Consider the following 12,035-nt stretch of genomic DNA (forward strand, 5'->3'; position numbering starts at 1 on the left):
GTTCAGGAAGAAGAGCCTGAATTTATAATGAGAGGCCCCAGGGGACTCAATAACTCTTGAAGTTTGAGAACTGCTGACTTAGAGCTTCCAGATGACTCGGGCTACATTTACTTTCCATGATGATATGGACTAAATTTTGCCTAGGTTTGCACCTCCTTTATGCAACTCACACTTTTTTATATTGACTCCACAGAATTTCATTTGTAACACAAAACTTGGATTTTCATAATCAGCTAATGCAATATATGCAAAGCTATATGATTTAGTTGCTTTCCAGCCAATAGTTTTGTCTCAACAGAGCCAAATTCTTTATCTTCATGTATTTCTGGTGCAATTACAAGAATATTATTTCCTTTATCCAACATGTAGCAAAAGAAAAAAGAATGTACAGAAAAAGCAATGATTCTCAATGAGAATTAATATTATGAGAAAAAAGATTATTATAGAAGTATTAGTCAATTTTAATGTCATTCTGATATCAATTATATTATTAACTTTGCAGAAAAATAAATAAAATGAAGAATGTATATAACATTAGAAATACATTTTTCAAACAAATGTCTAAAAAACAATGTGTAATTAGAGATTTAAAAAATCTTTTTCAACTCTTGGTTTGGAGTTTATCTATATATCAATATCTATACACATTATTATAATTTTATATCTCTTTCAGGAATTTTATGCATTAATTATGTACAAACATAGGTAGAAATACACTGGTTTTAAATTAAAAGATTGACTCAACATTTAATATTGGGATATTCACCCATTCAACAAATTTTAATTGAATGCCTACTACACAATTAGCAGTGTTCTAGAAACAGTATATTAACATTTCTGGCAAAAATCAGAAGTAAAAAAGCTAAAACTCATAGAACTTCCTCTGTGAAGGGAAAAAGGATACAATAAACAAAAACAAGTATGTATCAGGCTGTAATAGATGTTATGAAGAAAAATAAATAGACTAGTGGGGTTCCATGTTATATGGTCAGGGAAAGCCTCTTTGACAAGGTGACATTGGAACAGAGATCTAACAGAAAAGAGTAATCCCTGTGGTGATTAGACAAAGATCAACCCAGGAAGTTAAAGCAGCATGAGTGAAAGCTGTGAAGAGAGGTGTGTGCAGCTTACTTGAGGGACAGTTAGAGAGGGCAGGGTGGCTGTAACAGGTGAAGGGAGATTTCCAGAAGGAGAAGAGCTCAGAAAAGTACAGGGAATTAGGTCATGGAAAGGTGTGTAGATTTAGGATTTACTCTGTATAAAGAGAGAAGCTATTGACAGGTTTGAAGTAAAATGACATATCTATAAGGGACTATTCAGATTTCTCTGTGAAGGTTAGGCTGGAGAAGATCAAGAGTGGAAATGGGAAATGGTTTTGCAAATATTTTTAAATAGTTCAAGTTAAAGGTAGTGGTGTCTTGCACTAGGGTGGCTGCAAAATAAATAGCAGGGATGGCTCAAACTGTAGAGTGACTACATAGCAAGCACAAGGTGTGAGTTCAAACTCTAATACCACCACCAAGTCAATGCACACACACACACACAAATGCACACACATACACAGAAATAGCAGGCAATGATGAGATTCTGCATAGATTTTTATGCTGCTAAAATCAAAATGACCCAGATTTATTGTTCTGACTATCTAGAAGGCAGGTGTTGCCATTCCCTGAGGGGCAGATAGTACAATGAGCCTTTGAGGTAAGAAGAGACTGTGGAATAAACTGCTTCTCATTGGACACAGCAACATTAAGTGTCTATTGGTCTAATACATGGACAAATCAAGCCGGCAAAGTGTATGGAGCTGGAGTTCAGAGAGACAAATTCTGAGTCATGAGAAATAAATTATATTTAATGCTCAAGAACCAGATGTGATCACCTAAGTAGTGCAGGTAGAATGAGAAGATGTTCAAGAATTAATCCTCATGATAGCCCAGCATTTGGAGATGAAGGAGATAAAGAAATCAGTAAGGAAATCCTAGAAAAAGAAAAATCATGTTGAGTGAGGTGTTTCAGCAGAAACTTGCACTCTTTTTTTTTCTTTTTTTTTATTATATTCATATGTGCATACAATGTTTGGGTCATTTCTCTCCCCTTTCCCTTGCCCCCTCCCTTACCAGCCCTGTTCCCTCCCTTACGCCCCCTAACCCCTCGCTACCAGGCAGAAACTATTTTGCCCTTATCTCTAGTTTTGTTGAAGAGAGAGTATAAGCAATAATAGGAAGGACCAAGGGTTTTTGCTAGTTGAGATAAGGATAGCTATACAAAGAGTTGACTTACATTGCTCTCCTATGCATGTGTGTTGCCTTCTAAATGGATTCTTATCAAACTAAACTTTTCTCTAGTTCCTGGTCCCCTTCTCCTATTGGCCTCTGTCACTTTAAAGTATCTGCATTAGTTTCTCTGCATTGAGGGCAACAAATGCTATCTAGTTTTGTAGGTGTCTTACCTATCCTCATACCTCCCTTGTGTGCTCTCGCTTCATCATGTGCTCAAAGTCCAATCCCCTTGCAGTCCAGGCAAAATGTTCATGAGAAACAGAAAGTTCTGTTTAGTTCACTTGCCCATTTCTTTATTGGTTCATTAATTTGGGGAGAATTTAGTTTTTTGAGTTCCCTATATTTTCTGGTTATTAGTCTTTTGTCTGATGTGTAGCTGGCAAATATTTTCTCCCACTCTGTGGGTGGTCTCTTCAGTTTAGAGACCATTTCTTTTGTTGAGCAGAAGCTTTTTAGTTTTATGAAGTCCCATTTATCTATGCTGTCTCTTAGTTGCTGAGCTGCTGGGGTTCCATTGAGAAAGTTCTTGTCTATACCCATTAATTCCAGAGTATTTCCTACTCTTTCCTGTATCAACTTTAGAGTTTGGGGTCTGATATTAAGATCTTTGATCCATTTTGAGTTAATATTGGTATAGGGTGATAAACATGGATCTGGTTTCAGTTTTTTGCAGACTGCTAACCAGTTTTCCCAGCAGTTTTTGTTGAAGAGGCTGCTATTTCTCCATCGTATATTTTTAGTTCCTTTGTCAAAGATAAGTTTGGTTATAGTTGTGTGGCTTCATATCCGGGTTCTCTATTCTGTTCCACTTGTCTTCATGTCTGTTTTTGTGCCAGCACCATGCTATTTTTATTCCTATTGCTTTGTAATGTAGTTTGAAGTTGGGTATTGTGATACCTCCAGTGTTGTTCTTTTTACTGAGTATTGTCTTGGCTATTCGTGGCCTCTTGTGTGTCCATATAAATTTAACAGTAGATTTTTCAATCTCTTTGATGAATGTCATTGGGATTTTGATGGGAATTGCATTAAGCATGTAGATTACTTTTGGGAGTATAGACATTTTTACTATGTTGACTCTACCAATCTATGAGCATGGGAGATCTCTCCACTTTCTCTAGTCTTCCTCAATCTCTTTCTTCAGAAGTTTATAGGTTTCCTTGTAGAGGCCGTTCACATCCTTTGTTAAGTTTACACCTAGGTATTTGATTTTTTGGGAGGCTATTGTAAATGGAATTGTTTTCATATATTCTTTCTCAGTTTGTTCATTATTAGTGTATAGAAATGCTAATGATTTTTCTATGTTGATTTTATATCCTGCTACCTTGCTATAGCTATTGATGGTGTCTAGGAGCTTTTGAGTAGAGTTTTTTGGTTCTTTAAGGTATAGAATCATATCGTCTGCAAATAGGGATATCTTGACAGTTTCTTTACCTATTTGTATTCCTAGAAACTTGCACTCTTAATAAGGACAAGGCTGAGGTTTGTCAGTAATATGAATGTGGCTTGTGCATTACTTAAACTTGATTAGCAGAGGATGATTTTATAGTATTTTTTTTCCATTTTAAATTGCTTTTTGTATAAGGTGTTGCAAATAAAAGAAGCTAAAGTGAAGTAAATATTAATACTTAAAATGTTGGTCATTTGTAGGACCAAATCAATAGTATATAAATTCTTGATACGTGTTTTGAAATTTTAATATTTTCTTACAGTATTAGTAAATGAAGCTAAAGAATTATATTAATAATAAACTGACATGTTTTACCCCCCTCTATTAACCTATCAATGTTCTCTGGAAGTTGTAAATATATTTGCTTATATCACAATAATAATGTTACCATTAAGAGGATGGTAAAGTTGGTTTAGAAAATCTCAGTATAGAGTAGGGCATGTCCCCTGAATTTTCTACTGAGATTACATATAGCAGTAGTGATTTTTAATTTTTTCACTTAACAAATATGAAAAAGCATTAATATGCCTTCATCAAAGAATTTTGCTTAGGATGGTCATAGTTCTATGTTTTCTACAGAAAATAAGCATTCTCATTAACAACTCCAGAATTCAGATGCTTAAATCTTTTTTTCAAGACATAGTATCTTTGTAAACACATAACCAATAAGGAAGATCATCTGGTGAATTCAGCCTCAGTGCCTTAATTGAATCTTAGGGAAAGATATAGTTAATAAATTCTTTATGTTGTTTTTTTCCTCATTTATTCATGTGTTCTTAGTCACAGTACATAGTAAATCCTCAGTAAACTCAGTTGAATTGCATATACTTTTATTACACAGAGTATGAATGTGATTGTGTATAATGTTTTCTGTAAGTCTTAGAACATGAAAATGTATATTGGTCTCACTGTGGTAGTGTATGTCACACATTATGTTTTATATAGTAATAATTACTCATGTACTTTTGTATATTTGGATATTTTCTTTTCTGACATAAACATATTATACTACAATAAAATTAATATATCTTTTCATGGATAGTAAATGCTGTTGTTAGTTTCTTATTTCTACATCAATCTTTGAGATTTGTATTTAAAGTTAAACCGGCAATTTCAGCAAAAGAAATAAAAAATTATTATGTAATATTAGGTGCATTAACCTGGGCATAAACATATCATAACTTTTAATATGACTTTTGGTACAATAATTTTCCCATTATTTTTCTCTCTAATAATCTAGCTTTGCCATGTGGATGAAATCAATGACATTATAATTGAAGAAATTGTTGGACATTTCCTGATTACACAGGTAATGTAAAAATATTTGTGACTGCTAGTTATTATTAATTTTTAAAGCAGTATTGGGTTTAAACCAGGGCTTCATGCTTGGTAGGAAGGCACTGTACCACTTGAGCCAGGCCTCCAGCTATAATTCATGCTATTTCACTCAGAAAATAAATTCTGAATAGGTATCTCACTGTTGAATTTGCTTTTAAAGTACAAATAGAAGCATGTAGTGTTTTGTTTTTTATATTCACATATTTTCCTTCCCCAGTAACTTCCCCATAAGTCAGAAAAATAAATTAAGGAAACACACCCCTATACAGGAGAACATTATTTATCCTCCTTCCAGATGTAAATTTATATTGCCAAGGAATGAATGGGAGTGTACTTGTTCTTATTAAGGAGAAGAAAGGGAACAGTATAGACATTATGATTGACTAACATAAGGAATCACGGTAAGTTTTCAGTCTCTGAGATGTAATGTTGACAAGGGATTGGGTCTTAGCAGCAACATGGCATATCTTTTATTGTTGGAAAATTACTTAGCTCCAAATATGCTTGAGAGGAAAAGAACTCCTAAATCATTTCTGTATCCATTTCTCATACAGTCACATGCATTATTTAAAACAAATATTCTGTCTAGGTGATTTCTAAAGATAAAGCACTAAAGCCACTAAAATATACAGAAATATTAAAAGTAATAAACTCCAGTAAATAATCACAATAATTGCTGAATTAAGAGTGTAAGTTTTCCTACTCATCTTAAATTATAACAATAAGGAGACCAGGTAGCAAATCTGGAGCAGAAAGCATTCTTTTAAAAAGTAAAGTTATCATCTGTGCTTAGAGAAAACCAGTAAGTAAAAGCTATTTACTCAATTGCCAGACCAAACTTTCCAGTACAATCCCTAATTACTCATCTTCCCTGTCCCTCCATGTATTCTTTCACATTCCTGATGATTCTAACTGCAAAGCAAAACTTCAGTCCATGTCTACTCACATCCACGTCTGTGGTCTAAGATGTTATTCTCACATCCCATTTGCCTACTCCACAGGATATATAAACTGCTTTCTGTACTTACTCGCTTGCTCCCATACAATCTGCTTTCTGTACTGTAATTAAAAAAAATATATATATATATATCTATTCCATAACACCTCTTTTAATCTTTACAATTACATTAAAATTCTATACTAACCAGAAGTTAACAAAGTTGTGAATGACTATCTGTCTTTTTCTCTGTCCCCATCTTACTCCCTTTTCCCTCCAAATGTGTTGTTTTCCTACAAATGCCACATACCGTTCTTTGTCACTTCCTTCTCACACCTTCTGTTTTCTACCTATGGGAAAAATACATCTTCTTAATATATTTTTAAGACAGCTTGATTAAGATATAGTCCACATATCACACAATTCACCCATTTAAGATGTATAATAAAATGGTTTTTAATTTCTTCACAGCATTGTGCAACCATCACCATAATCAATTTTAGAATATTTTTATTATTTCTAAATCATTAGTATTTATTATTCATTTTTCTTCTTTCCCATCTTCTGGCCCCAATAAATCACTTAGCTACTTTTGGTTTCTATTTATGTGCCTATTCTGGACATTTAAATAGTATTTTTGTATTCTGTCAACTTTCCTCTGTGGGTCTTATTTTGTGTAGGCATTCATGTCAGTCTCACTTTAAAAGCCACTTTCTCAAAGAGGTTTTCCTCTTCAGTCAACAGTTCTGTGTTATTAATTGGATACTTTGGTTCTCTTGTATAGTACTTGTCTCTTATTCTTTTCTTGGCTTGCATATTTGCTTATTTATGTTACTTGCCTCCTCTCCTGGAAAATAAGTTCTATGAAAAGAAGTAGTTCCCTTTAGCAAAATCTCTAGCCTTCAAAAGTTCTGGTACAGAGCAGTGTCCAAGAAATTATTTACTATGGCAAAAATGAAATTCCTCATGTATAAAAGGACACCATAATGCACTTAAGCTTTTAAGAAGTTTATCAGTATTATATTATGACCACATAGAACTTAGCACAATTTGGAAGATATTAAGTGCTCAAATAATGTTAGCATTGTTACCACAATATTATTTTATTAAAAATATATATGTTATTCAATTCTGAATTATAATTAAAATTAGCCAGGTGTGGTGGTTCATGCCTTTATTTCAGCACTTGGGAGACTGAGGCAGGAGGATCACGAATTCAAGGATAGACTGAGCTATATAGTGAGACCTTAACTCAAAAAACAAAATAAAATTATTCAGATTACTATGCACTATGAAATCCACCAAAAACTGTTATAAAGGAGAAGTGGGGAGAAAGGGTGCCTAGAAGGAGCAATATAGAGGGGTAAAGTTGATCAAATTACTTGATCTACACTTTGTAAATATCACAACAAAACATCCTTTTACAATTAATTTATGCTAAATAAATTTTTTTTAAAGTTTGCTATAATTTGCTGGCTAACGATGGGAGTATGCAAGTTCTTTCTAAAATGACTTGATGGACACATAGAACTAATATTTATCATTCTAATGCTCTATGAAATCATGGCTTTGTTTGGGTTTTTGTTTTTGTTTTGGTTTAGTTATGATTTTTTGAGACAACGCCATGTTATGCAGCCCAGGCTATATAAAACTGGTCTTAAACTTTCAGTCCTCTTGCCTCCTGTCTCCTTAGTGCTGGAATTACAGGAAGGAGCCACCATATCCAGCCTAAACTATATTAGATAAATAATTCATGCAGAGAAAATATATTTAATATAGTTTAGAAAGGTTTTACTTAAAATGAAATACAGAAAAGTGTTTTTAACCTGATTGCACTGAGCTTCCATAACTCAAACATGCCTGAGCAAATATCAAGTGGCCTGATAACTTAGTAATAAGAAGCACTTCTTCATCTCATGTTCATTTCCTTATAATAACATGTCATTATGATGCCCAATGTGCTAGCATTAGATAGAAAAGGATGGCTTTGGAACTATAGTCCTTATTCATTTAATTATCTTTTCTGTCCCTTTGACTTGTGATGAAAAAGCCTAGAAAACAGGTGCATGGTCAGGTATCAGGCATTCATTGCACAATTAGTGTGAGGCAGGGCAAGATGACAGCAAATACCTTAACATTTGCTACACTACTACATCTGCGTTTCTGTTTAAAAGTGTATTAAAGCACATCCAAATTTCTACTTTCTCTTCAGTGCTCACAAATACTTTTTGCCCTTATCTCAAATCTTCAGTATCGTGTTCAGGATTCTCTAGTTCACGGTTTCATTTGCATTTCTCCAGTAACACCCAATACTAGACTACTTCAGTGTCCAGATTCATGACTTCAGACTCTTCACCTATTACACAAACTTAAGGCTCTGTCATGATTGTTAGTTCAGTATAACTGATTGGATGTGTGATATATCCCAAATATTCTACTAAAAACTGTAAGTAAAAACACCAGCTATGATAACATTTCATCCCTGAAAGAGAAGATAGAAACAGAGACAGATACTTATAAAATGTATTATTTTAGTGTAATCTGGATGGGATCATATAGAGAAGATTTTTTGATTTTGTAAACACTTTGGAATCTCTGAAGAAAATTTTAATTATTCAAGTTCTATCCTGACCAATCAAATACAAATCTTTCATATTTTTCAAGGTTTCCCAGGACATTCCAAAATGCAGCTAAGATTGAGGATCATTGAGAGACAGAGGCTTTCCCAATTGTAAACTTTTTTTCTTCAACAAATCTTGGTGGATGAATGATAGTCAAAGAGCTACATGAAAGGTGAAATGGACAATCCAAGGAAGAAGAATAGCATGGGAACTGGCAAAAGTCTACACCTTATTGAAATCTCGGCGTTTGTGCAAATTGGCTGTGCAACAGTTTTCTCCTAGCTCTTGTCAATACTTCTCCAGCCTGGGTTTCTGTATACATGGCACATGCCATAGATTTTTAAATATATTTTTTGCATAAAATTAATACTTTTTTGAGAATAAAACTACACAATTGTAAATGAATTAATAATTTTGAAATAATTATGCCTTTTAGTAACTTCATTAAAGCCTCAAATAATAGTACCTTCCTTACCTAATTATCTTTTGATTGGTTATATTACTCATGCTGTTTACCTATAAAGATTAAAGTAAAATGGCAAAACTTTAATTGTAAACTTTATTATTTTCATTTAATGTAAAAGAATTCTTGTTTAATTGAAGGTATACATGATTTCACATTGAAAATAAGTTATTGATTGTTTAAATATATTTCTTAAAATATAAAAACTTAAAATATTAAAATCTGAAAATTGTTAGCTCAGAGATTTAAGAGAGTTTTACTCTATTGGAAATATACATAATTTATGTATTATTATACTTCAATGCACATTGTGCAATGAATAATCTTGGCCAAGTTTTCAGATAATGTGAATATAGCTTTGGAATACAATAATTTTTACTTTGACTATAATTTTACTTTTGTACATATGTCTGGGTAACTGACAAAAAATGAGGTACTATTGGCACAAAAAAGTATTCATAGATTCGAGCCTGTTTTCTTGAAAATGTACTCAAATTTCTACAGGTTAAATATTCTTTACCTCTTTCCCCTCTCTCCCTCCTTCCCTTCCCCTCTTCTCTCTATATAATTCATGTAAATAATCCAAAAATGGGCACTTTTTATGACTGCAATGCTACGTGTGATACTTATAATTTTACATACAAAACTGTAATTTTGTATATGATGCATGTATCCTTCAAAAGTTCTTAACAAATCTCCTGTGTCCTTTGTGACAAGTTTTTTTTTAAGTCCTTAAATAGCATATTATAATCACAAATCTTCCAAGTCTACATTTTGTTCATGTAGATAAAACAATATCTGATTCTAAATATCTACCATGTGTATTTCCAAACTAGAATGCTGTATCCTATCAAAACAAACAAACTAAATGGACAAACACATAAATAAAACTTAAGAGTTTTAATTACTTGAATTTGAAGTAAATCCACTAGATGGTGCTATGAATACTGAATTATACAGAAATGTCAAACTTTGTAAGAACAAAAGTCTTGAACCTAGTGTTAACAAGGCAATCAGCTTGGCTTAGTCTGTTTGCTTTTTCTTGTGTCCATTTCTCTGTCTGTCTCTGTCCTTGTCTGTCTGTCTCTCTCTTCTTCCCTCTCTCCCTCCCTCTTTTCCAAATAATTAATTTTCTTGTTTTATACTTTTACATTGTGTCTATTGTGGAAAAAAATTGAAAGCAATTGTGCTGCATAACATTTTTTGAGTAACTACTATATACCAGACAATTCTGAGGAAAAAGCCAAGAAAGTTTTATGGATGGCCTGATGCAATTTACATACTTAAGATATAAGGTATAAAACAATAATGTAAAACACACAATATAGTTTTTTGTACTAAGTATGAACTATTCTTAGTAAATATGGCTTGTTCAAGAGGGCACCACATCATGAATTAGAAGATAACCTAGATGAGCTGCTAATTAATTAATTAATCCATTAATTAAATGGATTACATGCTGTAATTTATTTAATCTCCCTGATCTCCACTGTTGAAATATTTAGGTTAGGCTAAATAAGCCAATTAGAATTAGATGGAGCCAAAAAAGGCTGCATTCAGTTCTAATATGTGACTTTTCTGAGCTCCAGAATTATAAGAATTGTGACAGTTTATTTTAGGCCACAGTGCTCAGAAAAGTTTCATTAATGACTAAGCAATTATAACACACATTTGAAAATCCACAGTCTAAAGAAACAAGGAAGGAATCTGATACTGTTGGGTCTGGAGACCTAAGGCAGGTGAGTGAGTATCCCTTCCCCTATGGTGGGCAATATTGTTCCTACATCCTAAGGAGATGGAGGCCTGCATTCCTGCATCCTAAAAGAGAGATACAGATCTGCCACAGAGCTGATGAGCAAAATGCTGTCAAGATTGTTTCCCCTCCCCCAATAGAGGTGCAAACCAAACCAGTTCACCTGAGAAAGCCCATGAATCCATGGCCAATGAGAAAAACCCACCTAACCCAGAGTTAGAACGTCCATAAAAACCCCAGCCTTCACCTGAGCAGCAAGCTACCTGGCATTAGGGCTCCACTGTGCTTCTCTAGCTGTAGCCTTTCCTTTCTCTCTAATAAATCTTACTTTATATACTGGCTTTGGCTCATCATTCAGCTGCCTCAGGAGCCAGTTCTCTGGACTGTGAAGGCAAGGACCTTTGATACTGGCACATAACATTTTGGCGATGCTCGAAGGGACTTCCTTTCTCCTGGACCAAGGTCGGTATGTCTTGAGCACCACACCAACAGAGGCATTCCTAAGGTGCAACCATTGGGTATCCTGCTGGATGCTCCTGCTGGGGAAACCCCCTGCTGAGGACTACCCAAAAGCAGACTTCCTTCCACTGCCCTACCTGTCTCTTCCTATCTTCCCGAGGGACTTTCCTGTCATGGTGTGAAGCCAGCTGCTCTTTGCTAACTCTGGCCTCTGGTGATACTGGCTCTGGGGGAGCTCATGCTCCCTCCCTGTGGGCTGAAACCAAGCCCAGGATTTATTTAGGTACAACTCCTGCTATGTTAGAGAGTCCTGATTGGTTATGGCACCTGATGACTAATTCTCTTTTTCCCCCAGTCTAATGCCCTTTCTGCCTGAGACAGTGACCCAAGAATGGAGGTTTCATGTTGCTGAAAGTGTTCCAGTACCACTCAGTGGGAGTGACCTGGAAGCACACGTGGTCACTAATCACACCGGCGTGTGTCATGCCTCCAAGCTCTGCCTTCCCCTCCCTTACCTAAGATGTCAGGACACTTTTTCTACTCCCTCCTTGTTCTCACCACATGCCCTTTATCTCTGTCTACCTTCCCCTCCCTGGGCTTACTGGGACCCTGGCCTCCCATGAAAAACTTGTACCATGGTACCTTATGACCTAAGTTATTCCTACTAGTTTGTCAGCCCCCTCGGTCCCAAGCAACTTTAAATCAGTTGCTAGGCACCAGCAGAGGCAGAGGGGTTTG

The 12,035-nt window shown here is 34.7% G+C and overlaps 1 long non-coding RNA gene across 1 annotated transcript in view; it reads left to right on the forward strand.

Annotated features, from left to right (window-relative positions):
• The window catches only part of LOC141423902 (uncharacterized), a 35,465-nt gene extending 26,340 nt beyond the window's left edge, over nucleotides 1–9,125 (forward strand). The window contains exons 2-3 of the long non-coding RNA XR_012448665.1: nucleotides 4,967–5,035; nucleotides 8,666–9,125. This is a non-coding gene — a long non-coding RNA (uncharacterized lncRNA). The remainder of the gene's footprint in view (nucleotides 1–4,966; nucleotides 5,036–8,665) is intronic.
• Nucleotides 9,126–12,035: the final 2,910 nt, after the last annotated feature.

The sequence above is a fragment of the Castor canadensis genome, chromosome 6 (assembly GCF_047511655.1).
Source record: "Castor canadensis chromosome 6, mCasCan1.hap1v2, whole genome shotgun sequence".
Lineage (NCBI taxonomy): Eukaryota > Metazoa > Chordata > Mammalia > Rodentia > Castoridae > Castor > Castor canadensis.